This window comes from Myotis yumanensis, unplaced genomic scaffold (genome assembly GCF_028538775.1).
Source record: "Myotis yumanensis isolate MYYU_CA2020_CCGP unplaced genomic scaffold, mMyoYum1.0.hap1 SCAF_4, whole genome shotgun sequence".
In the NCBI taxonomy this organism is placed as follows: Eukaryota; Metazoa; Chordata; class Mammalia; order Chiroptera; family Vespertilionidae; genus Myotis; species Myotis yumanensis.
In genome coordinates, this window is record NW_027223755.1 from 30,689,360 (window position 1) to 30,715,740 (window position 26,381).

At 39.0% G+C, this 26,381-nt stretch overlaps 1 protein-coding gene across 3 annotated transcripts in view; it reads right to left on the minus strand.

Moving 5' to 3' along the window:
- PDE4D (phosphodiesterase 4D) overlaps window positions 1-26,381 on the minus strand; it is a 1,237,087-nt gene that overhangs the window by 1,200,287 nt on the left and 10,419 nt on the right. The window contains exon 2 of one of the 3 annotated variants that reach the window (XM_070412009.1): window positions 4,776-4,901. The exons of the other annotated variants lie outside the window; for them this stretch is intronic. The gene's annotated coding sequence lies outside the window, so the exon portion shown is untranslated. The remainder of the gene's footprint in view (window positions 1-4,775; window positions 4,902-26,381) is intronic. 3 annotated transcript variants of the gene reach the window in all.

Sequence of the window (26,381 nt, forward strand, 5' to 3'; positions counted from 1 at the left end):
TCTCAAAAAACTCGTTAGTCGGGACACTCCTAAGTCAAGGCCCCACTATATATTTATTTATAGTATATTCCAGCTCAATTACTTTGATTGATTTAGCTCATAATTTTGCTTATGACCATTTCTTTGGAATCTCATAAAATTTGCTGGGATTTATTTTGTTGACATTCACAATCATTCCAAAAAGTATAAAGTAACAAATGATATTTTGTTAAGAGAAAATGAAGTTATTAGTCATTTGCGAAAATTTGCATTGATCAAAAAAGGTGCCTTCCCCATAAATTAAATTATATGTGACTTTCTTTATATTTGGAAATTCTAAGATTGATTATTTAAAAGCAAAATCATGTATTTACCAGAATAACTCCGAACAAAACCATGGTGTTATAAGACCTGGCAGTATTTCTTAAAACAGAGTGCTATTAGTTCATAAATTAAATGCAGGCACACCGATGTCTGCCCCACACATAACATAAAGCATTTTGCTTCAGAAAAACCTTCAGTCATATTTTGAACATAAACACTACTTGATAATCACAACAGGAGGAGGTTTAGGCTGTGCGAAGGGTTTTCCATTTCTCATACATCCAGCAGACAAAGATGTACACTTTCATTCTGAAGACGCTCATTCGGTTTCCCCCACATCTCATCAGCAAACCTACGCTTCACTCCTGAAATTCCTTTTCTGACTTACCTTGTGCAAAAAATCTGGAACAGGAGAGTTGCTGCAGTGGAGCCAGCATGAGAATGTGGCCAAGGAAAATGAAATCTCAATTCCTACCAATGATATAAATCTCTGATATTCGATAGCAGGAAAAGGAGGGGAACTAACATCCATCTAATCTCAGTGCTTTCATAGAAGACTTTTAAAAATATAAATGAAGAGCTATTTGTTTTTTTCTCTTTAAATGTGTTTTTATTGATTTGAGAGAGAGAAAGAGAGAGAGAAACATCGCTAGTCTGCCTCCTGCACACACCCTGACCAGGGATTGAACCAGCAACCTTTCGGTGCATAGGATGATACTCAGCCAACTGAGCCACATCAGCCAGGGCTTATAGCAGATATTTTAATGAAAACAATTCAAGCTCCTGACTCAACAGAGGAAAGTTTTGCATAATGTTTAGTTTCTTATGCCTCCAAAATGTACCTGATATTTATTTATAATCCAGATATATTAAGCCTGAAACAGAAAAGTGCCTAAAATTTTTTAAAGCCTACATAAAACTGCCTGAATACCTATTAGCCAATAACTTGGAAGAAAATATTTTATTTGTTTCCCCCACCCCACCTCCAGACAGTGGAGCATGAAAACATGTTTTAAAAGCGTTTAATACAGAAATCATTAATTTCATTGTTAAAATTTCCCTAAAATTCATTTTTAAAGATCACCTGGAAAAATCTTAGGAGATTTTGTAAAATGTACAAATTCAATAAGGCAGCCCTAGCTGGTTTGCTCAGTGGATAGAGCATCAGCCTGCGAACTGGAGGGTTCCGGGTTCGATTTCAGTCAACCGCACATGCTCGGGTTGCGGGCTCGATCCCCAGTAGGGGCATGCAGAAGGCAGCTGATCAATGATTCTCTCTCATCACTGATGTTTCTATCTCTCTCCCCTACCCCTCCCTTCTTCTCTGAAATTAATAAAAATATTTTTTTAAAAATTCAATAAGGCAGGGTTAATAAGACAGGTTGCTCATCTCGACTGTCAATTTATGCTGTTATGAAGTAGGTAATCTAACTTCCATAATAACAATAGATAATGATAATACTTTTTCTTTCAGACTGCCTTTATATTAATGTATTTCTTCACTGAATATTTCTTCAACATGTTAATTATTGTAAAGTACTCTGTATATGTTTAAATGTGACAAATGTTAAAATTAAAGAAAGGTTAAGATGTTCTGGCTTCAAAAAAAAGAGGCAGAGTTAAGTGCAAAGACATATGAGATGTCAAGTGAAAAGGCTTCAGGGGGTGTTTAGAAAGAAACAAATCCCCCAGGAATGGAACTAAAAATTAAGAAACCATTATTCTCCCTGTTCAGAACAAACTAAAGTAAATACTGTTTAGCTAGAATTAAACAATCACCAGTACACATGACTTTCTATTTTATTAAGTCACCTTTTGTGAAAAAAAGCAACAAATAATATATAAACAAGCTGGTTCAGGGACTTATTTTTTAAAAACAATGATTAGAATTTGATCAGTGGAGATTCAGTCTCATGCACATCAAAAGGATTCTAAAGTTGTGATCCATGTTCCTATGATAATGTCAGTATTAAGTACATTTTATTATTTTCTAATTATTTGAAAAGTGTTTTGCCCCAATTTGATATAAATTCTAACCCCATGTCAATCACCATATATAATTATTTAATTAACCTATCTCCAGCCTATTTTGGACAAATTGAATTCACAACAAATGAAGAATGAGGGTTATTTAGTTCACTTGGGGGAAAGGGGGACAAGAAGACTGAGTGAGCCATTTAAAAATAGAACTTTAATGTAGGGGAGGGAGGGGGGATGGGGAACATCTGTGAATAATAAAAAATATAACGGCAATATGCATTTTTTGTAGAACAATTAAATGAGAACACAACGTTAGGGACTGAAAAGCCTATATCTATAATTTATCTTATATCAGCATAAATTTGTGAAAATCACAACCTCAATTTTACCAACTGTAAATTAGGAGAACTATTATGTTTTCTATATCTCTAACAATTCAAAATTATGATGTAAATACATGTTTATTGACCTGGTCAAATTGAACTGAGTAAAGATAATTGGCCATAAAGGGTGATATATATCTTTACCTGGAGGAAATAAGACTGGCCATTGATTTGACTACAAATATATAAAAGCTCTTATGTTCCTATATGGATTTATTGGAATGAGATGCTCACCTTCTAATCAACCTGAAGTTTCTGTGAGATTACCATTACTGTCTCCTACCTATAAATAAAAAAGTAACAGCAGAAATCATAAAAACAAGTTGCCCAACATAGAAGATGAGTTTAAAATGGGGATTGAAGTATTGAAGATAGTGCTTTGCATTTAGTAAGCATGTAATGCATGTTTGTAAAATAAATGAATGACCTGACACTCCACAGGCCAGTAGATCACCAAGCTCTCCAAGCACCCTGAGGTGGACAAGCTTCATAATTCTACTACAGCCTTTGACCATCTCTTTTGCCCCGTCTCCCTTATTGGTCTTTTGCTACCTCTAGGACAACCCAAGTTTGCTCCAAGTGAGTTCACAATATAATAATAGGAGAGACCTAAGTTCTATACTTAATCATCCCAGCTCTCCCCAAAATTATCAGCTTTAGGGAAATCATAATAGATGTCTTTATTTCCTCACCCACAGAAGGATTAAAGGATGAATTTGAGCAACAGTCTGTTGATATTAAGGATGTTGGATCCATCCTATTCTTCCCAATGAGAAGACTTCTACTAGTAGGAGTTTAAATGGCATTAAGAGATTTGGAAAAGCCAAAGAAGAGTTTCCTTTTATTCCTAATCCAGTAGGACCTGCTGCTGGACTCTCTACAAAGCCAAAAGAAGGAACCTGGCCGACTGCATGATCAGTTTAGTAATATTCTGCAACATGCCTGGAACCGCATATTTACTGACCAGGATACATGGGTGGTATCTTGCTAGGCTCGTTGCAAAATTAATGCTACATAAAAGTGAAATGAAATTGAAAGTATTATTATTAATTATGTTATGACAATAATAAAGAATGCTTCTTACAACTCTCAAAAGTTCAGGAAAGTATCCAATAGTTTTTCCCATTAGCCCAAAGAAATAGTTTGAATAGTTTCATGATAAGTTTTAATTAACAGCAAAAACACAAACATATTTCTTATTCCTCCTCTTGGAAAGTTTTAATAAAAAAGTTAAATAAGAAATAAAAAGGGGAAATGCCTCAGGACTTAGATGTTCTAAATTGAAGAATATTCAGCCCTTAGGATTTACATATCTGAGAAAACACTGAAAGGTTCCTTGTTCAAAGAACCAAGAGCAAAATCCAGATCCTCTTCAACTAACCTGAGTGTCATCTCATTTTCCACTCATTTTCAATGTAATCAATCATATTGAATTACTTTTCCAATCACACTGAAAAAATCATACAAGTTCAGATTTTTATTCTTGTTCAAAGCAATATCAATATATGCATCTTCATTCACTGAGTCCACAAACATTTTACCAACCAAATGAAAGGCCTTGAGTAAAGAAGAATATATGGACCCTGCCTTCAAAGAACTTGTAACTTGCTATGGAAGACATATTTGCATACCAAATTACTATAAAACCAAGTAAAAACTAATAACTCTCATAAACAAGCTTTAAAAAAACCACAAAAAATATATGATATTTCTGAGACAGCAGCTACATTGAAAAAGAGATAAAATTTCCTAGCATTTTAAAAATCACTCCAGGGAATATTCCAGATTGTTAAACAGACCTAAGAAAATAAAGCATCACAGGTAAAGGAGGAAACAACAAAATTTAAAAACTTTTAAAGTAGCATATTCATTTTCTCATTCAAATACACACATTCCAATAAGACATAAAATGAGGTCAAATTTCTCCAAACCTTGTCTATTCTCTTTGAGAAAGCTTGTTTCAAATGCACAGCAACTTTAAGATTAAAATGTGAAGTAAGGGAATGTCTCATCATTATAAATGTGCATTGGTCAAATTAGCCTTAGGATTAAAAATCGCAATTTAATTTTTCAATTGACACTGTAAACATGCAGTCAGAAGCCCCTTACCTTTGCTCTTTAATTATCCGTCTGATTGCAGCTCAGATCAGCTCTTTATAATCCAATTTTGAGAAAATGATGCACGTACTTGAAAGTATAGCTTCTTTGTTCAAGTAGAAAGTTGACTGAATTCTCCTAGACTCAAAAGAGATCAGCATGTTTGCTTGTGCATATCAGATTACTTAATTGCAAAACTGGGAATTATTCCATAGATGTGAATGGATATCTAATTTATGTCACAAAGGAGAGATTATACTCTTAGGAGATGTTATTGGCTTACTCATTTTCCTAACTAGATTTCCATGCACATGAGAATTTTAAGTCAGGAAAGCATTGCCAACAATGTTCCACCAGAGACAACCAAAAAGAGATCATAAATGTCTTGTTAGCTGTAAATAGTGATAAAATGGAGATCTTTGGGAATGTGATTACAGCTGGTTTAGCCTGAAGAGTTTTAAATTTATATTAACCCAAGTAAATTACAGTGTACGTACTGATTTTAATTGATGCATTAAAATAGGTTTGTTGTACATTTTGTCTCATAATGAGAAAAATCAAGGAAAGGGACCAACTCCATTTTTTCCAAGTGTAAGTTCTGTAGTGCTCTATCTCTGCACGTTGACAAATGTACTTCTGCTGCCCTGTAACTTAAATACATTCTTCTCCGCGGTCACTTGTCTGAACTTATTCGTCTATAGCTCCTACTAGCAATTTCTAAGCTATCTTTTAGTGATCTTTTGAGGAAATAACTTATCAGAGCATCTCATGTGTCCTTTTGTGTTCATGCTCCCCACCCTCCGCTTTCTTTTCCTTCCTTGGCACCATAGGAGTACACATAAATAAGTCTTTGCCTTATGGTGGCTTGTTTGTTTTTACTTGAATTAATTCAGAAGCTATTTTTAAGAAAAGGATTGGACTGGGAAATAAGATATATGGAACCTGATCTTTGGGTAGCCTTGGGTCAGTGTTAGACTTCACTGGACCTGACTTCTCAGGCACAAAATGAGGAGGGCCCCGCTAGATTCTGACAATGGTTCTGACAACCCTGAAACCAAATGACTCTCTAGATCTTTGACTTGGGACCTCACACCTGGATGCCATTTGTTATATTAAAAGAGGGTTGGCCCTTCTCCTGGTGGATATAAACTTAGGCAAAGACAAAGAACACATGCATGCGGAGAGAGTATAAACAAGAAAAGCAGGCAGAGATGGTTGCGCCGCAAGAGCCGTGGAATGGAAGGACAGGGAGAGGATGAAAGAGAGAATAATGAGCTGAGAATGGCAAAAATCTAGAGACATGGGGGGAGTATGAGTGGGGAGCAGAGCAAAGTATTTAGCAGAACAGAGGAGATACAACAAAGGTATGTACAGTTAAGTGAACTAAAGAAGAGGTCTAAATGAGAGTATGCAACTCTAATTACAAAGCATAAAATTTGAAAAATGTTATCTGCATTTTTTTCTATAGTAACAAATACCTATAGTTATTTGTTTCTCTCCAGAAAGAAAACAAAGCAAAAGAGTTGGATATTGAAATGATAACTTTACTAGTAAATCACTGTAAATATTTATAAAGGAACAAAGTTCTTTTCTACTATGGATTTACTAAACACTAGATGATGACATTTTTAAAAGTCATACGTTATCATTTAAAAATAAGCACAAGAGAAATTCTAGCACAGGGCCTGGGAGACAGTAGCATAAATATAACTCAGAGGGAGAGAAGAAGGGAGGACAGAGAAAGAAAGGCTATATTTTAAAGTGACATAAATCATCTTCTGGAGTGTAAAGGCCATACATTAAAAAGGAGAGAGGACAAGAGAATAAAATATGCCAACATAAGTTTAAGATTCCAAACAAGCTGCAAATACAAACTACAGTAAAAATTTAAGCAGCCAGAGCTCAACAACTTAGGAATACACACACACACCCTTACAGTTTAGTATTCAAGGAAAGAATCAGATTTACAAGAAAATAGTAAATGTCATTGTTCGTGAAATAACCATGATCACCTCCACCAGCAGTAGCAGCTCCCTAGGAATGTCTCTAGAGAACAGTCATTCCTAGTTCGTACGTCATTAATAACCACAGTGCATTCACGCCTGTTACTCCACATGCAGACCAGGAAGGCATGCAAGGACGTTAGTGGTCAATTAAAGCCTAGTTTCTCAAAGTAGTGCGCTTCACAGTCAAGATGAATTGACTGTTGTAAGTGGTTTCCCACTACAAACCCCAGCCTATTCTTAAAATTTGTGGAGCCAAAGCCCCCCAGCCAATAACCCCACTCCTCTCTCTTTCCCAGCTTCAGTTCTATTCTACAGTGTGAGAAGCCTTGCACATACTCATGAGGACACTCCAGCCCACACATCCAAAATTCTCACCGAGCCCCACACTCTATCCTAGGAGTGTTCACACACGTAGTATAATTCACCCTTGAAAGATTTGACCCTAAGAGAGACCCATAGAGGCTCTGGAAGTAATTTTTGAATTACTTCGACAGGGTATACTAAGCTGCTGAGTAGATTAGGAGTGAGGGTGAAGGTGAGGGTGAGGGTGCTTTGGAAGGACAAAGTCCCTTTCGCCCTACAAAAACTTCTCCTCATGGGACAAGATACAGCTGGAGAAGGGCCAGAGTATAGGGCCCTAAATTAAAGCAAGGGACCTGAGGAAATAGTCCATTTGGGCCAAGGTCAAAGCATGTTACTACTGTTGATATATGTCTGCCTTAATCTGGGTTAGCCAGAAAATCTAATTAGCTGTATCTCATACTCCAACCAGCCAGACTGGGTAGAATTGGTTGTACTACATAGTGCAAATAACAACCTAAGTGCTAAAAACACTTCAACTCAGGAGGTCAAATGATTTTGATTTGAAAACCATGGACTTCACCGCACAAGAGGATGCATTTCCTTCAGCAAGAAAACCCTAGACACAGCATACAGACTACCAAAGAACAAGTTAGCGCAAAGAGAAACGTTGTGAGCTGTTAAGTAGTGACCAAGCAGAGAGCAAAGCTTTTGTCTCAATTTCTCCTTCCTTACTCTCAGTCTACAGAGTATCATGAGCCAACACATAAGGCAAGCAGCTAAATTTAATGATGAACCTTCCCTCTTGTTCTCCCTTCTGATAACACCTCACCCTGGCATGCCTGAGTTGTTTCCATGGGAACACAAGAAGAACCACTTTTCCAAGAAAGTGTTCTCTACCTCTATTTCCCTCTTTCTACCACCAAACAATTTTTTCTCATATTTCCAGGGTATTATCTGGTGGTAGTCAACTAACAAATAGAATAAACTACCTACCATGTACCAATAGGCTAGTGAGTATTACCCGTTGAATGAGTCATTGCTCAAGTTAATTAGCATGATAGAAAGGGCCTTGAGAACACATCACTGCTTAATCTGTAGGAATGACTCCAATGGAATGTATATATATTACAAACATGGGATCAGGCCAGTGGGGGCACTGAAGTACATCATGCAGGCAACTGCCTGTCCCACTGAGAAGCCTCTTCAGCTGGATATGGGACAAAGAAGAGATAAGAGAGAGAAGAAACTTGTCCTAACAGGTTTGCAATTCAGTTGAAAAGACAGAATCTATTTAAAATTTTTAAAAGCCTTAATAACATTACAAAGCAACATAAGGATGCAAATGAATGAGTTACAAGGCCTTTTCCCTCCTGATTTATAATACTCTTCCAAAAGTCTCATCTGTCACAGCTTTCCCTAAAATTTTAAGTAAGAGACAGAAGACTTGGATTGAAGAGCAAAAGAAATAGCTTGGAAGAAATTAGAGACATTTCCTTCTTTCTCTGCTCCCTCCTTTTTCCAATGCACAGAACTTGGGCCTTTGAAATATTTTTTTTTTAACTTATATGTGCGTCTGTCTTTTAAGTTATATTTTTATTAATATATAAGGTCCTCAAGCGTTAGCTTTAGTCTTCCCTATTTAAGGGTGAACAGTGATTCCACTTCCGTCTTTCCGGCTGCTTTTACATTGCTCTGGCCTGTGACCTCAAAAATGCAGGTAATCCTTGGAATCTAAGAACCCCAGACTTAGAGTCAGAAGGCACACATTTCAAATCCAGGCTTAATACTTAGTCACCATGAGGAAGTTGTTCAACTCTTCTTTGAGCCTCAGTGTCACCTGTAAAATGGGGATTTGTTTCAGCAAAGACCAAATCGAACAGCATGTGTATGTGTGGGAGAGCACACAACCCAGCAGTGTTCAATTTGTGTGGTCGATGTGAGCATTCATGCCAGGTGTTCTCTGCTTCAGAATTTCTCAGAACAAGATCACATCCATTCATTCCTTCTGTTATACTTTGCTAAGTACCAAATGTGTGCCAGAGCCTCTGTTAAGCACTTGAGAGAACCGGTATAGCCATCCATTGCTATTGGATAGTTTCTATTTTCAAATTACCCCTCTTCTAGTATTTGGGGAAATAGTTAAGAGTGAACGTTATGTTTGCTTGGTGAAATTCTATCTATTTGCAACATTTTGGAATGAAACCCACTCCTCCCTGGGCTTCGTTATACTTGAAGGTTCCCACAATGGCTCTTTTTTCAAGACACACAAATCAGCATAGCCTCTAAGAAGTTCTCTCTTGGGTTTGATAAAAGAGAATTAAAATATATCTGGATTTTATCAAGCCTGGTTTCCAGGCTGCCATGGGAGGCTGGAGTTGATAGGGTTAAATTAAATTATTAAGAATAGAAACTTCCTTGCCAAACCTGTTTGGCTCAGTGGATAGAGCGTCGGCCTGCGACTGAAAGGTCCCAGGTTCGATTCCGATCAAGGGCATGTACCTTGGTTGCGGGCACATCCCCAGCAGGAAGAGTGCAGGAGGCAGCTGGTCGATGTTTCTCTCTCATCGATGTTTCTAACTCTCTATTTCTCTCCCTTCCTCTCTGTGAAAAATCAATAAAATATATTTTTTAAAAAAAGAATAGAAACTTCCAAATAATCAAAGAAGAGAAGTGGTAATGAGCACCGCACAAAGATAATGAGTAAGCACATACACTGCTCGCCAGAACATCTGATGCTGATTCCCCAATCCAAATGCACCCCTCCTCATTCTACCACCACTGAAAACCAAAGGGTAGCAAGAAAAATCTGAATAATAATTCCTGCCCAGTTGAGTCCCTACTTATGATCAAATAAAGGCTTCTTTAAAGCTTGAATACAAAGAACATCTTTCTACTGGACAATTAACTACCCAAAGCAGTATAACTTGGTACAAGTTTTACTGGTTACAAATGGGCAATAACATAAGGTTATTTGAAGCATAGTTTACACTATTAATTCCAGGGAAATCACATACTAAACCATCTGCTATATGTAAAAGCTATAGCTGTTTAGACTCCATGAAAGTTCATTGATATAACCATCAGGGTAGAGCAGGAGTTTGAATACATATTTTGATGTAATTTTTGGCCAAAATGATTGATTATACAAAAATGCCTTCTGCATGTCCTTAGTAGCTTCTATTTTATCAGATCTATATTACTATTTGACAAATAAGTGCCTTCAAAAAAATGGAGAAAAGTGTAGAAAATAACATGATTTTTTACCCCCTCTCTTCAAATACTCATCTTCTCTATATGTTATGAAAGAAGAGAAAAACTGGGCCTGTTGGGAGAAATTCCTGACTGAAACATGCAAGAGCAGGGCTGGCACTCTCACAACCCCATTTATATCCTTTATGAAATCTACCTCCAAGACTGTGTGGCACGCAATCTCTGTGCGATATACAATCACCCTATTGTACAGGGTCTCCAACAGTCCACCAAAAGGAAAGAGCTCCTAGTCTAGGAAAATGATGCCCTGTGGGCTAGTTCAGTCCTAATGAGATAAGGAGAAAAAAAGAGAAAGTGTTCCTTAACTTTAATAATTAATTACTCAAGAAGTTCCACAAATAGATGCAGAAGAAATATCTGAAATTGTAAAAGATTTGATTCTGTAATCACACAAGAAAGAAAAGTCTCTCCATTTGACTGATCCTTGGATAAACAAAACCACAGTGGGAATGGCTGAGCAAACAGTTTTCCTATCTTTGCATCTATACACCTGGTGGAACATATCAACAAGCAAAGAAAACATTCACCAAATTTCCATTGATGAAACATACTGGGGAGAGGTGCCTTCCCTTTGGTTGACTTTGGAAACATTAAGCCATATAGTTCCAGTTTTTGTTTCAACTGAAAAATGAAGTTGTTATCATAAATCTATGGCCTGTAAGGACAAGCCAGCCTGAGGGTAGGCCTGGGGATTTCTATCAGGCCATATGAAGAATATCCCTGAACCTCAGTCAGGTGACCAAGTGTTATTCTGTCTAAATGTTCTTATCCCAAATACTTCAGAAATGCATAGTGAGCCTGCTTTCAGAGCACTTCTCTCCCACCCTCCTCTAACCATGCCTCCCCATGGGGCTACAAGTCTGCAAGGTGGAGGACATACCCACCTGGGGACCATTCCCCAAGTACCCATGACTATGGAATTCCCTGCCCCAAATGGCCCAAAGCCAGCCTCCAAGGACTGTGTGAGTCCCAAAAGCAGGCCACTTCATGGCCCATGTGCACACCCTTAGAACTGAGGGGTGACCAGGGGCAGCTGTTGGACTGTGGGTGTGAATAAAGTTTGAGTGAGCATATTGGCTTGTCAGCACACATTGCTACAAGGTTCCTCCAGCTGCATGGTGGATGCAGGACAGGAAGAGAGGGGTAAGACTGGGAGGCCTCTTGTCTTGGGCCCACAAATGTTAGGGGTGGGTCTGGAATGGGTTAAATTACAGACTGAAATGAGTGCTATTCAGTGATGCCAGAAAACATCTCTCTCTCTCCTGTACTCTCAGTGACTGCATAACCATTTATTGAGTAGAAAAGAAACCCTAACCAAATGGGACACCAGCTCAACTGGTGAAAGCAAGGCCACCTGTGAACTGGGATATAAAGTGATCCTAAGTACACCAAACTGCAGATAGTGGCTTTCTTCATAAACATCCCTCAGTGACACTGAGCCCAGAGTTCCATACATAATGGTCATCTATTGGCATCCAGCATTTTTTCTTTCCCACCAGACTCTTGTTTTCCCCTTATGAGAGAGTGTTTATGCGGGGTACACTCGAGAAGTAAATAAAACTTCATTCTCATCATGTACAACATGGGGCTATGATAGAAAGCATCATATGTAGTTTCAGCTTCTATTGTTTATCTGCAAAGGAGGTGCAAACTGTTAAATTGTAAATTGTCATCTTAATAAAAGGAATAGAAAATAAAAGGAAGACCTAAGAAATCAGAGAACTGTCAGACATCTGCAAACACACTAAAGAAAGTTGGATACTAGAATTCCTGCGTGAGGGAGAAAATCAAAGCTGGATAGTAAACAAAATTTGCTTTAATTTGCATCGATTTGTTGTTCCACTTATTTATGCATTCATTGGTTTCTTTTGGTATGGGCCCTGACCAGGGATTGAACCGGCAACCTTGGTGTATCTGGATGATGCTCTAACCAACTGAGCTACCCGGCCAGGGCCAGTAAACAAAACTTTAAAAGAAAACATTGTGGTGGCCTTTTCTGGGGAATGTAGGATTTAATCAGAACCAGTCCGTGTTTTCCAGAAGCTCACACCCTAGAGGAGGGAGTTTCTGGTAAGGCCTAAGGCCACATCCTTGGCACCTGGCTAATGTGTCTCCCTTGCTGCTTCTTGGCAAATTCCAGTAGCCTGATTTCATCTCACAGCTGCTGAACCACACACATGCATGCACACACACATTCACACACTTTCTCTCTACAGTGCTTCTAGTGAGCTTGTCCTACTGTGTACCATAATTTATATGGGCAGATCTTAAACATGACCACACATCACAGTTACCCTGCGAGCTTCTCTACTGTACAGATTCCCAAGCAGCACCCCACAGAGACTGAACCACACGCCGGGTGAGGCTGGGACATTTCTACCCTTAGTAAACAATCCAGATGACGATGAAAGCAAAACATTCTAACCCCTGGAGAAGCTCAGCTAGAGGAACACAGACGAGGATGATGTCCGACAGGATGCAGCCGCGCCTTCATGCTGTTTTTCCCAGCCTGCTCTCACAGTGGGGTCTTCCCAGAGAGAAGTGGAGATGTCCTGCCCAACAGCCTGGCACGAGGCGCCACAACAGGCAGCTGTCCTTTCCTGCCACGACCAAGCTCCAACCAACTGCCAAGTCCAACACGTCCCGGAAGGTGTCTGTATTCACTCCCTTTTGTGAGAAATTATTTGAGCTTTATTCAGAAATAAAAATATACACATGCACCAAGTTTATAAAACCTTTAAAATGATTTGTTTTTTATTGGTGGACTTTAGTTCTCCATCCAATGATAAAACTTTCCTTAGAATTAAATTTTCACCCGTTTTTCCCTTTTTCTCCCTCCTCTTTTCCATCTCACACACTCCTATACTGTGATCTCTGCGCTTCCTGTCAAATTAAGGATTCTCAGTGAATGGAGGACCAACCCTTCTAGGAGAACACATCAACATCTCCAGGGAAATGTGTGTTGTTGTTTTTTAATCCTCACCTGAGGACATGTGTTTTTATTGATTTGTAGAGAGAGAGGAAGAGAGAGAAACATTGATGTGAGAGAGAAACATCAATCAATTGCCTCCCACACATGCCACAACCAGGGATTGAACCCGCAACCTAGGAAGGTGCCCTGCCTGGGAATCAAACCTGCCAACTTTTTGGTGTATGGGACAGCGCTCCAATCAACTGAATACCCAACCAGGCCCAGTGTAAATTTTTTATTTGTGAAAATGTGCCAAATGTTTTAAAGGATAAGATATGCTACTCGCTTTACCTTATGATTCATCCAGAATATGGATAAGAGGACATTATAGTAATCAACCAACTTAAATTTTATGTTTTACAAATAGCCTAATGTAATCAGAAATAAGCTTATGTTTATAAGTAAAATAATGTGTCATTAGGTAACTGAGACAGGCTATCAGGTAGAAATCCCTCCTTGTGAGTAGAAAGTGACCCTGGAAATTGAGTCATCAGTCTGGCTGCTATCTTCACAGATAGGTCTGCTGTTGATAGCGCAGAGGAGGCAAAAAAGAGCTCTATGCTCCAGCACAGTTCTCAGGTTCAGCGTTACCCCGGAAAGTATCAAGTGCACTGTTGCCCCTTCCCCTGGGAGCAGCGCTGCCTGTCTCCAGGGATGTTCCCGCAGATGGCGGAAATGGAGCCTTTACAAGAGAGCCCTCTGATCCTGACAGCTGAAAGTCTCAACATGGCACAGGGCACAAGTCAATGCTAAGCATGGGTTCCCAGTCGCCACCCATTATGCTGATATGGCTCTGGAGGGCAGAGAGCTGTAAAAGTTAAAAATAAAATGTGGAAAATGAACCCATATACTTCCTGAATGTGTGCTAAGCTGAAGAAATACTCAATATATTTGACTTACACCTCATTTCTCTTGCTTTCTTGTTCGTTTCACTAAGCTTTAAATAATTTTCCTGAGTGAGGCTACGTAAATGCTCATCTGGCACAAATCATAACTTTCATAAATCAGAAGACATTCCATTTGTATAAATATAAATTCGTCATGAAATAGCTTGAAACAAAGTTTGGAAGAATGTGCACAGAGACATCCCCATTGGTCAGTTTGGGATGGTCCAAGATTTCTGTTCCTGTTACTTAACTCTTCTCTACTACAAATATGTATTACTCGTATGCTTTTTGAGCTTAAAAAATGAGGTAGAAAATATTGAAGGTATTCACCAATAGAAGTTATCAACATCAGAGATTATAATTAACTAGAGGCCCGATGCATGAAATTCCTGCAAGGGGCTCGGCTCTCGCAGCCCCGTCTTTGTCTGAAAGGTCATCTGGAAGGATGTCCGGAAGGATGCCTGGTCTAATTAGCACACTATGCTTTTATTATTATAGATTATTTCAATTAATTATATTGCTGTGTTATCTGCTAAGTCCATCTGCTAGTTTGAGTGGGAGTATTTGCCTGCAATCTTATTTTGAAACATAGGAACAAAACAGTATGAGATTTGGGGGTTGCACACTTAGTTATAGCCAGAAGAGTGGATAATATTCTTAAAGGAGAATAGGGAAAAAATATAAGCCAGTCCAGCATAGCTCAGTGGTTGATCATCAACTTATGAACCAGGAGGTTACGGTTTGATTCCCTGTCAGGGCACATGCCCGGACTACAGGCTTGATGGCCGGTGTGGGGCATCTAGGAGGCAGACGATCAATGATTCTCTCTCATCATTGATGTTTCTATCTCTCTTCCTCTCCCTTCGTCTCTGAAATCAATCATACACATATATGGCCAAGGTTGGGACATTGGGGAGCTTTAAGAAGCTCCTGTCCTTTTCTAGGAGCCCTTTTATGCAGCTTACCTACTCTCCTGAAACAGCTGCTAACTCCACAAATTAACTGCTTGTTGTTCAAGACAAAGATGCTCCCCAATAAAGGAAATAAGATATCTCCTAGCAATGAATTTAAAAATTCATTCATTCAAAAATTAGAGTCACAACTGACATTTCAGTTATATAGTTCTTCTTGCTTCCACTTTTAATGGAGGCTATAAGGCAAGAGGCAGATACCAAATGTTCTCTAAGGGGATTTAAATTGGCTCTATTAATCTCTCTCAGACTTCAAAACAATGTTTAAAAATAAATGTCCAGCCTAATCTTTTACAAAAGCTCCTTTTAAACCATTAATGTTTCTTCTGTGCACCAAAAGAGACAATTTTGCATTTTGATTCTAAGTCAGGAGCAACTTAAGATGGAAATCACTCAAGGCGGCCTCCATCTCTTCATCTTGGTCACTCAGTGGCTTGTTTGATCACATTTAGGCCCCGTTATCTTCGAGATCTGACATGTTGATATCCCTCTCTAGCTATCATCTCAAACCTTTCCTATCACTTGCTGTCTGTGGAATTCATCCTGCCCCTTTATTGATCTCTCCAGTCAGTTCTGCTTTCTCTTTTTGTTTTTTCCCCAGACATTTTAAATAAGGATATACATCTCCATCCTCCTCCCTATATAACAGGGCCTAGCCAGAGAAAAACATGGCATATCCTTTTTAGCTGTTTCTTTTACTCAATAATAAATAGGTTAATACCTAAATTAAAACAAACACATATCCATAAAGGAATTTTAAATATTTTAAATATAAAATTCAAGACTTAAGGATTTTCAATCTTCCTGTTTTTAAAAATAAAAAAGGCTTTCTATTTGGTTTTTCTCTGTCATTACAGAAACACGATGTTACTGCACTCAGCAACATCCTTCCCAGGCTTGCCCTACTCTATGACACTGTTCCTTTAGGAAGCTCATGCCCCTTTCCAGGAGCCCCTTTATCCAGTCAGTTCAGTCCACCTCCCTGCTTCACACAGACCTCCCAGCATGCTCTGCCCATAGCTGCCTGCCCTCCGTCTGCCAACAGAGAATGAGCGTGGAGGGGAGGCAGTGGGGAGAGTTCCCTCAATGCCTCAGAGCTGCACCCAGGAGTCTAAGTGCTCAAATGAATGACTTTGTTTCCAACTCTTTGCCTTTTATTTTTTTAAGGGGAAAAAATTAGGCTTTTAACAGGATGTATAGCATAAGAAATATAATCAGTAATATTGTAATAACTGTGTATGGGTACTAGACTTATCTGAAGGATCACTTTGTAAACTATATAAATGTCTAACCACCATGCTGTACACCTGAAGCTGATATAAAATAATCTGAATGTCAACTATAATTGAAAATAAACATAAAAAACAGAAATCTTACCTAAAAGGATTACAGCCATCCACTACTTAACGATGGGCATATGTTCTCAGAAATGTGTCACTAGGTAATTCAGTTCTGCAAACATCATAGAGTGCACTGACATAAATCTAGCTGGTAATGCTGACCAGTGTAATTGTATATGCTATACTGTTATATGCCTGGCAGCACAGTAGATTTGTTTATACCACATCACCACAAACATGTGAGTAATGTCTTGCACTATGATGTCATGACGGCTGCCACATCAGTAGTCAATAGGAATTTTTCAGCTCCATTATAATCATATTAGGAGACCACATCATATATGCAGTCTGCTGTTTACCAAATTATTGTTATGCCGCTCATGACTGTATTTAACTCCTTACTTAGAAATTTTTAGGTCAAAGGCAAAACCAGGATGCTCAAGAGGAATGGAAATTGAATTCCATTTGCCTTTCAAGTCATCTTTCCCCTGATGTCACTCTCCCTCCGCATCTGATCCTTGTCCTTCCTCTGGCGCACGTCAATTTGGGGCAGATCAGGCCTCAGATCCAGCTTTCACCTCTTCCTCTGACTGACAGAGACTGCATCTCAAGGGAGGTTAAGTGACTTGCCAAAGGTTATGTTGTCCTAAATTGACTCCAAGTTTGTTACTGGGCTTATTTGATCTATGAATGGAATTTAGGACCAAAGTCTCAAATTCGGGAGTTGTACACTTAATTACAGCCAGAAGAGTGGATAAGATTCTTAAAGAAGAATAGGAAAAAAATATAAGGCCAAGGTTGGGACATTGGGGAACTTGCATTTAGAGGGCACAATAAGTCACTTTATAGTACCCAAATGTGGCCTTTTCATTCAACTCCAGGTGATTGCTTCCTAAAAGTCATCTTATTGTGGGGAACATGAACATTCATCCCTCTTGCGTTGGACCTAAATAAAAGACCCACTGTTTTTTTCTTTCATTCATTTAGCAAATATTGATTGAATGTCCAGCAGATATCAGAAATCATTTTAGAAGCTGAGGCTTCATTAGTGTACCAACAGTTTAAGTCCCTGTTGGCAGAGAACTTATCAGAACTATGATTACATTTGTAAGCTTGCAATATCTGAAAACTCAGACTTCCTAGAACAAATTATTTATTCCCTATGAACTTCACTTCCCCATCTCTTAAATGGGAATATCAAAACTTGCTCACCTACTTCACACAGACTGCAGCAAGAAGTATGTGAAATTTCATCTATCAAGTACCTACCTAGTGTAGAGCCTCACACTCACAGATAATGAGTAAGTGGTAACATGGAATTATGGTGTCACCATTCATTTGTCCTTGAGAACTAAACCTTGTAAATAATCCTGTCACCATGGCCTAAATCAAGTCATTCAGATACAATCTTCATGATTTTCTATTTCTCCTACTTCTGCATTCAGCTCTGTAGTATACTAAATACTTTATCCTCACTTCAAGCAATAACTATAGGAGCATAGGTTTTATATTGAAGTTTTTATATCTTGCCTGATACACATTAAATTTATAAGTAATTAATGAAATTTATAAGGTCCATTCATATGACATAGCACCTAAAATAAACTCAGATATCACTGGAAGTGTGCTGGGTCTACTTTGGGAAACACTTCTCCATATGCTCAAATTTGCAAAGCTGATCTTAATATCTAAATTTGGTTTATCTAAATGAAACACATCTTGGAGAGCTCCAGAGTCTGCCATCTTCTCAGCCTCCACTGCTGCTCTCCTGAGGCAACCCCTCAGCATCTCTCTCTAACACAACTGTCATAGTCTCACAGCTTTTACTCTTAAAACCAGATCATGTCTCTCCATTGCCCTGAGTCCACCAATGAATTCCTAAATCACTTAGAATAAATGCAAAGACCTTGCTGCACTGTACAAAAGCCCAAATGACCTGGCCCCTGCTCTTTGTCCCAGCACACTTCCTAACACTCTTGTCAGCAGATGTGTGATTGCAGCCACACTGAATATTCAAGCAGCCTTTGCATCTGCTTACAGCATCCTTCCCAGATCATCAAGGCTCATTGTCTCACGTAGAAGGCCTTCCCTGAACACCAGCTCACTCCTCCATCACTGTCTACCTGCTCACCTTGCTTTATTTTTCCCATAACTTATCACTACCAATCATTAAAATGAGCTATTCATGTATTCATTTACTGTCTGTCAAGCCCTATGAGACTGTAAGTTCCAAAAGCTTAAATACAGTGTTTATACACAATAGATATTTTGTCTATATTGTATACTACTATATTATCAATGACTAAAATAGTATGGAAGCCACTCAACAAATATTTGTTGATTGAGGACATGAATGGATGTACAAATGGTGAATAATTCTTTGAAACATGTCCAGTTTGAGGTTTCTCCAGGACTTATAGAGTGGGCAATAAGAAATAAAATCCTGCCGAAACCGGTTTGGCTCAGTGGATAGAGCGTCGGCCTGCGGACTGAAAGGTCCCAGGTTCGATTCCGGTCAAGGGCATGTACCTGGGTTGCGTGCACATCCCCAGTAGGAGATGTGCAGGAGGCAGCTGATCGATGTTTCTCTCTCATCCATGTTTCTGACTCTCTATCTCTCTCCCTTCCTCTCTGTAAAAAATCAATAAACTATATTAAAAAAAAAAAAAAAAAAAAGAAAGAAAGAAAATCCTGGAATTTATGGGAACAAGAACATGTGAAAGCAAGAGTAAAGATGTATGAACCCACCCACAAAAGTCCTCCAAATGCTACTGAAGTACTGGCCCCAAAATACAGAAATTTTTGGAAACCAAATTGCACTTAATTTGGTTAAAAAGACGGAGGGGGGGGGCAGTGTATAAGTAAATAAATAAAGTAAAAATTTTATTTTAGCCTTTAATGATAAGCTACTTCCTCACCAAGCTTTAAAAACAAGTGCTGAAGAGTGACTATGTAGAATTGTGTGTTTGTTTGTTTTTCTGCCCAGTCTGTATAAATGCTAGTAAATAGAAAAACTGCCAAAACAGAGGTTACTGAGATTGAGGGAAAAGGTGTGAAATGGCAACTGGTAGGTTGAGGCCCCAATTCATGGCTTCCCTATATACCCTTTGACCCATAACTTTGTATTCCTTCACTCTAACCCTGAGTTCCACCAGGACTTGCTTTGACAGGTGGGATACTAGCAATTGTAACACAAATAGAGCTTTAAAAAGCACATGTGTGTGGAACCTGCCCTCTAGTATAATTGAGCTTATCTACTTTTGGACCCCAACCATGAGAACATGTCTGGACTCACCTACTGGAGGGGTGAGAATAGAGATGAGAGACATGTGATAAAGAGAATACTGAGTTTTCCCAATCAAAGATGTCTTAGACTGACAGCCAACCACCAATGCATGAGTAAGCCCAGCTAAAAGTATCAGAGTCTGGCTTAGATACTGAATTCCTCTGGCTAACCAGTAGACCAGCGATTTTCAACCAGTGTGCCGCAAGAGGCACATTGGTGTGCTACAAGAATGTTTAAGCGAAAATAGAGATGGCAGCATAGTTAAACGCCTGTACTTGCCACCTCCCACTATCACATCAAAATTACACTAAATTGCAGAACTATCATCCAGAACCACTGGAAAGCTGGTTGAATGGAAATCCTACAACTAGAGAAGTAAAGAGGAAAGCACACTGAAACTGGTAGGAGGTGCCACATTTTTAATCGGGAGGGAGATCATCTCTGCAGAGGCCACCCAGAGGAGCAAGGGGTCCTAGCCCCACACCAGACCCCCAGCCAAGAATCCCAGAGCTGGGAAAATAAGTCCCTATGGGCTGTAAAAACAAGTGCAGATTGGGGCTCAGTGACACAGAGGCTGCTGGAGACCTAGCTGTTCCTCTTAAAAGGCCAGCACCATGAAGTGAACTTACATGGTCCTGCTTCCTCTGAGTTCCAGCACCAGGGTGAGGCTCTGGGGAACACAGACACATATGAGGAGGAACTGGATTGTCTGGCATCAGGGCAGATACACAGAGGCGGCTTTCTCTCAGGTGAAGGTGCTCACAGGGATCATTGTTCCTACGCTGGGACCTCCCTGGTCACAGGGTTGACTGGAAGTCATTTCTGTTTGCTCCTCCCCTGGTGATTCCCTAAGACCCGGCCTCATCCAATTTATAACCCCACCCAAGCTGTGTGCAGCAACTTTTGCATATGAATGGACTGTCCTTGCTCGGGCTAAAATTTCTCAAACAAGCTGTAACTGGGTCAAGGAACCCCAAATCTATCAATAAAAGGCCCAAGACCCAGCACCAGCACCAGCCTGCCTTGCTTCATAGCTGGGCCTCATCTGGGCACTGCCAAACCAGATACAAAGAGGAAGAATCTGCAGATCTCTTGGTAGCCCCTGTTGGGTGGCCTCAGGCAGTGGCTGACTTTGCACCTCCCTGGAGACCCAAGAGTCAGTATACCCAGTGATCAGTGTCAGACCATAGCAGATTACAACTCTTTACATCCATAAGCAACACACTCAAGGGGCAGACTCAGTGAACACCAAAGCCCCACTGAAACAAGTCCTGCTCCACAGGGGTGTCTCCTGCATAGCAGCTCTCCCACTTTAATCGCAGCTGGTCCTCACAGCCAATTGGCCTGGATATCAATTCCTCCCCGTGATACCAATAGCAATCAAGTCTCAACTACAACAAGACTGTGCTCACAGCCCACACAGGAATGCACCTAGAGTTCCCAGCTCAGGTGATTGAGGAAGCTGAGCCACTGGGCCCTATAGAACACCTACTACACAAGGCCACTCTACCAACTCAAAGAGACATAGCAGTTCTGCCCAATGCATAGAAACAAACACAGGGAAGCTGTCAAAATGCAGAAACAAAGAAACAAGTCACAAATGAAAGAAATGGAAGAAAGCAAACTACTGGATATAGAGTTCAAAACCACAGTTATAAGGTATTCAAGAATCTTCTAGAAACCTTCATAAAAATGGAAAAGGCCCAGAAATTAAGCAGACACTGACTGAAATAAAGAATAATATACAGGGAGTCAACAGTAGAGTAGAGGATTCTGAGAATCAAATCAACAATTTGAAATATGTGGAAAAAAACACCCAACCAGAAGAGCAAAAAGAGAAAAGAATCCAAAAATATGATGATAGTGTAAGAAGCCTCTTGGACAACTTCAAGCATACCAATATTCACATTATGGGGGTGTCAGAAGAAGAGAGATAGCAAGATATTAAAAACTATTTGAAGAAATAATGACAGAAAACTTCCCCTACCTGGTGAAAGAAATAGACTTATAAGTCCAGGAAGCACAGAGAGTATTAAACAAGAAGAACCCAAAGAGGACCACACCAATACACATCATAATTAAAATGCCAAGGGCTAAAGACAAAGAGAGAATCTTAAAAGCAGCAAGAGAAAAGCAGTTACTATCAGCTGATTTCTCAACAGAAACTCTGCAGGCCAGAAGAGAGTGGCAAGAAATAATCAAAGTGATGAATAGCAAGGACTTGCAACCAAGATTACTCTAGCCAGCAAAGCTATCATTTAGAATTGAAGGTCTGATAAAGGCAAGAAAAAGCTAAAGGAGTTCACCACCACCAAACCAGTATTATATAAAATGTTGAAGGGTATTCTTTAAGAAGAGGAAGAAGAAGAAAAAGAAAAAGATCAAAAATATGAACAACAAAATGGCAACAAATACATACCTATCAACAATTGAATCTAAAAATCAAAAGAAATGATACGAAATCTAATGAACAGAATAAATTGGTGAATAAAATAGAATCAGAGGCATGTAAATAGAACAGAGACTGATGATTCTCAGAGAGAATGGGGGTGGAGGACCGGAATAAACAAAGATCTTATATGCATACTAGAGGCCCGATGCACGAAATTCATGCAAGGGACTCTGCCCTCACAGCCCCGCCTCACAGCCCCACCCCCTGCCCACTGGTCGTTCCAGAAGGTCATTCTGCTGTCCAGTCTAATTAGCATATTAGCTCTTTATTATATAGGATATGCATTACCTATGGACACAGACAATAGGGTGGGGAAAGCCTGGGGCAGGGCAGGAACCTGGTGGAGGGAGGCAGTGGGGGCGGAAAAAGAGAGACATCTGTAATAATCTCCACAATAAAGATTTTTAAAAAAAGGAATTTTAAAGACATGAAATACCTAACAATCTACTCAGGGCACTGAAGCCTTTTCCCTTTGATTGTCAAATAAAAAAATGGCAATCACCAACACAATAGCTGTCTAGTGTGAATGAGTCCAAATTATACCTACATTGTATTTTTTTTGTCAGATCAGCAAAAATAAATTTTTTTTTGGTGTGCCACAGAATTTTAGTAATTAGTGTGTGCCATGAGATGAAAAAGGTTGAAAATTGCTATAGTAGACACATGAAAATAATAAAGTTACCATTTTAAGACATTATGTTTTGTAGTAGTTTGTTACACAGCAATTGCTAACTGATATAACTTGCATAATAACCAAGAGTTTAAAAGTAACGTTGGGGGAGGGGGGTCTCCCTAAATTCAAATTCAAGATCATAATGTTAAAATATTTTTGCTAAAAGTAAAAAGAATTAAAATGACAAGTTACCTAAGCAAAAAGAGGTCTTAATGCTCAGTTTAAAATTTTTGCAATCATTTGGAAACAGCAAGATTATGTGGAAATATCTTCAACATAACTGCACTTCAAAACTGAACTATTAGCATCTCCTTAAATTATAAAAGTGGAGTGATCGTTTACAAGTATAAATCAATATCTTACACCCAGTGGACTATTGTTTTTCTTTGTGGACTCCAATAAAAACAAAGTAGAATCACACATGTTCTCTTCATCCTTCAGTAATTCTACCCTAGCCTCATCACAAGGGACTTCTGATTTCCACAGCACTAACGGTCTATTTTCATTACAGGAAACTTCCTTCTTTCATCTTGAAAAAATTAACAGCCTTCCTGTCTACATACCAGATTCACTTAAAGACCTGTAGCTAAAATAAACCAATAATAATTTGTTTCTGTTCAGAATTTTGTACTGACTAAGCACTCTCTTCTTCCCCTTCCAAAGTTATTCTTTCTTTTTTCTTTGCATATTTCCCAGAGGTATGCACTAAAGTGTCAACTCTCACATTAGAGAAGTGCGTAAAGAAGCAGATATCCTAAGAATACATATGCAGTGTGAAGAGGCTTTCACACCCAATCTCCTTCACACTCACAGCCTCACACCAGGGCCCGGAGACAATTTTAGCTCATGCAGAATCCTTTTTATATTCTGTTCCACAAATATAATGCATCTTTGTATGAGAAGAAAACAGCCAGAGAACATTATTAATGACGCAAATAATAATATGCACTTGCAGAGTCCTCTTCTAGATCAGTCTCCCTTGCTCTTCCTTATGTGGTGTCTTAGTTCTTTGGGGCTGCTGTAACAAAAATACCTTAGACTATATGGCTTATAAACAGCAGAAATTTATTTCCCACAGTTCTGGAGTCTGGAAGGCCAACATTAGGGTGCCAGCTAGTTGGGTGAGGGTCCTCTTCCAGTTTGAAGACTTTTTACTGTGTCCTCCAATGGTAGCAGGGGCTAGAGCAGTGGTTCTCAACCTGTGGGTCGCGACCCCTTTGGGGGTCGAACGACCCTTTCACAGGGGTCGCCTAAGACCATCAGAAAACACATATATAATTAAATATTGCTTTTGTGATTAATCACTATGCTTTAATTATGTTCAATTTGTAACAATGAAATTGGGGTTCACCACAACATGAGGAACTGTATTCAAGGGTCGAGGCATTAGAAAGGTTGAGAACCACTGGGCTAGAGAGTTTTGTGGGGTCTCTTTTATGAGGTACTAACCCCATTAAGGTTCTGTCCTCATGATCTAATCATCTTTCCAAGGACCCACCTCCTAACACCATAATATTAAACATCAGGATTTCAACATATGAATTTGGCCGGGGAAGGTGGGGGTGGGGGGCGGTTGTTGCGGGGTGGGGGGGGGGGGGGGGGACAAATTCAGTCCATAGCAGGAGGTGAGCAGAGCCAGGATTCTTGTCTCCCTTTTACAGTCAAGGAAACTCAGGCTGGGGTGGCATTGTAACTTTTTTGAGATTTCTCTTCTGTAATGTGACTAAATCAGAATTTACAACCAAATTCAGAGTCCTTTTCCATACACTATGTTCCGGAATAATGCAATGTTAGAAAACTCAAAACAATTTTTTCATAGAAAAGATAAAGAACAAAGGTAAATGTAAGGAGAAAGATAAAGAGCAGATAGTTATATGTGAGAAAAAGAGACAATCGAGGTATTTACATTTACACTGCACAATTGTATAAGAAAACCAGCTCCTAGCTGGTAATATTTCTAGAATAGTCTACAGAACACAACAGAAAGTTACATAATTTTACATCGTGTGATATACTGATAACAGCAGAGCAACAAATACCAAAGTGAGGATTCCCACATAACTTTGTTTGACAATCCCATTTTCACCTCCTCTTTATGTTCTAAATGTGCTATTGTGGGCTGTTTTTCTTTATCCAGCATAAGCAACTGCAAGATATTCTTGTTTATGCAAAATAAATTTAGCAGAGGCAGTGCCACAGATAACTGAATATGCAGGTTAACACTACAAAACATAATAACATCTCATTTATTTCAAACTCTGCCCAAAGTTAAAGCTCTAGAACAGGGTTTGGCAAATTTTTCTGCAAAAGATCAGATAGCATGTTAGGCTTTGCGGACCACATGGTCTCTGCGGCAACTACTCAATTCTGCCCTTGTGGTGTGACAGCAACAGTAGACAATCCATAAACAAATGAGTGTGGCTGTGTTCCAATAAAACTTTATTTAGACAAATAGATTTGGGCCTCAGGCAAGAGTTTGCCAATCCCTGTTCTAAAACATAATCCTCACTCAGAAGGGAAAAAATACACTCATGTTTTTATTTACTCTCAGGGGAAAACTAACACCCTAATCAGATGCCTATTGTCTCACTTTATACACAATTTTTTTTAAATGGATCATTTTCTTGCTTACAACCCACAGCAACAGAGAAGCAGGGATTTCAAAGCCGGGTGCTAGCATGGACCAGTACAGTGAAGGCTAAAAGCCTTCAGAAGATAGCCAGAGGACTCAAACAGCAGAGCAGTCTGGACCAGGGCAAAACACTCTCCCTAAACCAACCGCTGAATATCACCTTAATCATGTCAATATCACCTGATTCTATCACTTACTTATAGCTAAGTTCCATTTATGATGGTCATCATGATGATTCTGAATCTTAATGATAACTGAATCACCAAAATATTCTATTTAATCTCCTTAAGGCAGAAGAAACATAGACACATAGGATCCACTTTAGAAAGACCTATGAAAATTGGCTACTAGAGGCTTTGAAACTGATTGAATAAACTTCACTTATCTAGAATATATATTTTATGAAATATTCAATTCCCCAAGTAATAATAATAAAGACAAACATTTATAAGACACTTATTTTGAGTATTGCATCATTTCAAGTGTTTTATGTATATTAATTTATTTAATGTTCACAACAACCCAACCAGGTAGTACTGTTATTATCCCATTTTCCAGATAAGAAAGTTGAGGTACAGGGAGATTAAATATCTTGCCCAGAATAATTCAGCTATTAAGAGGCAGAGCTGAGATCTGAATCCAAGCCATCTAGCTCCAGACAACATTTTTTCAAATACTACACTATGCCAAGTCATTACCCTAAAAACATATGTAGGGTGCCTTATTTCAAAGACCTAAACATGATAAGATATATGTAAAACCTCTACTAAATATAATGTAATATGATCTTCAGAATCTAATGATTGAGACATGTCAGCGTTTTTCAA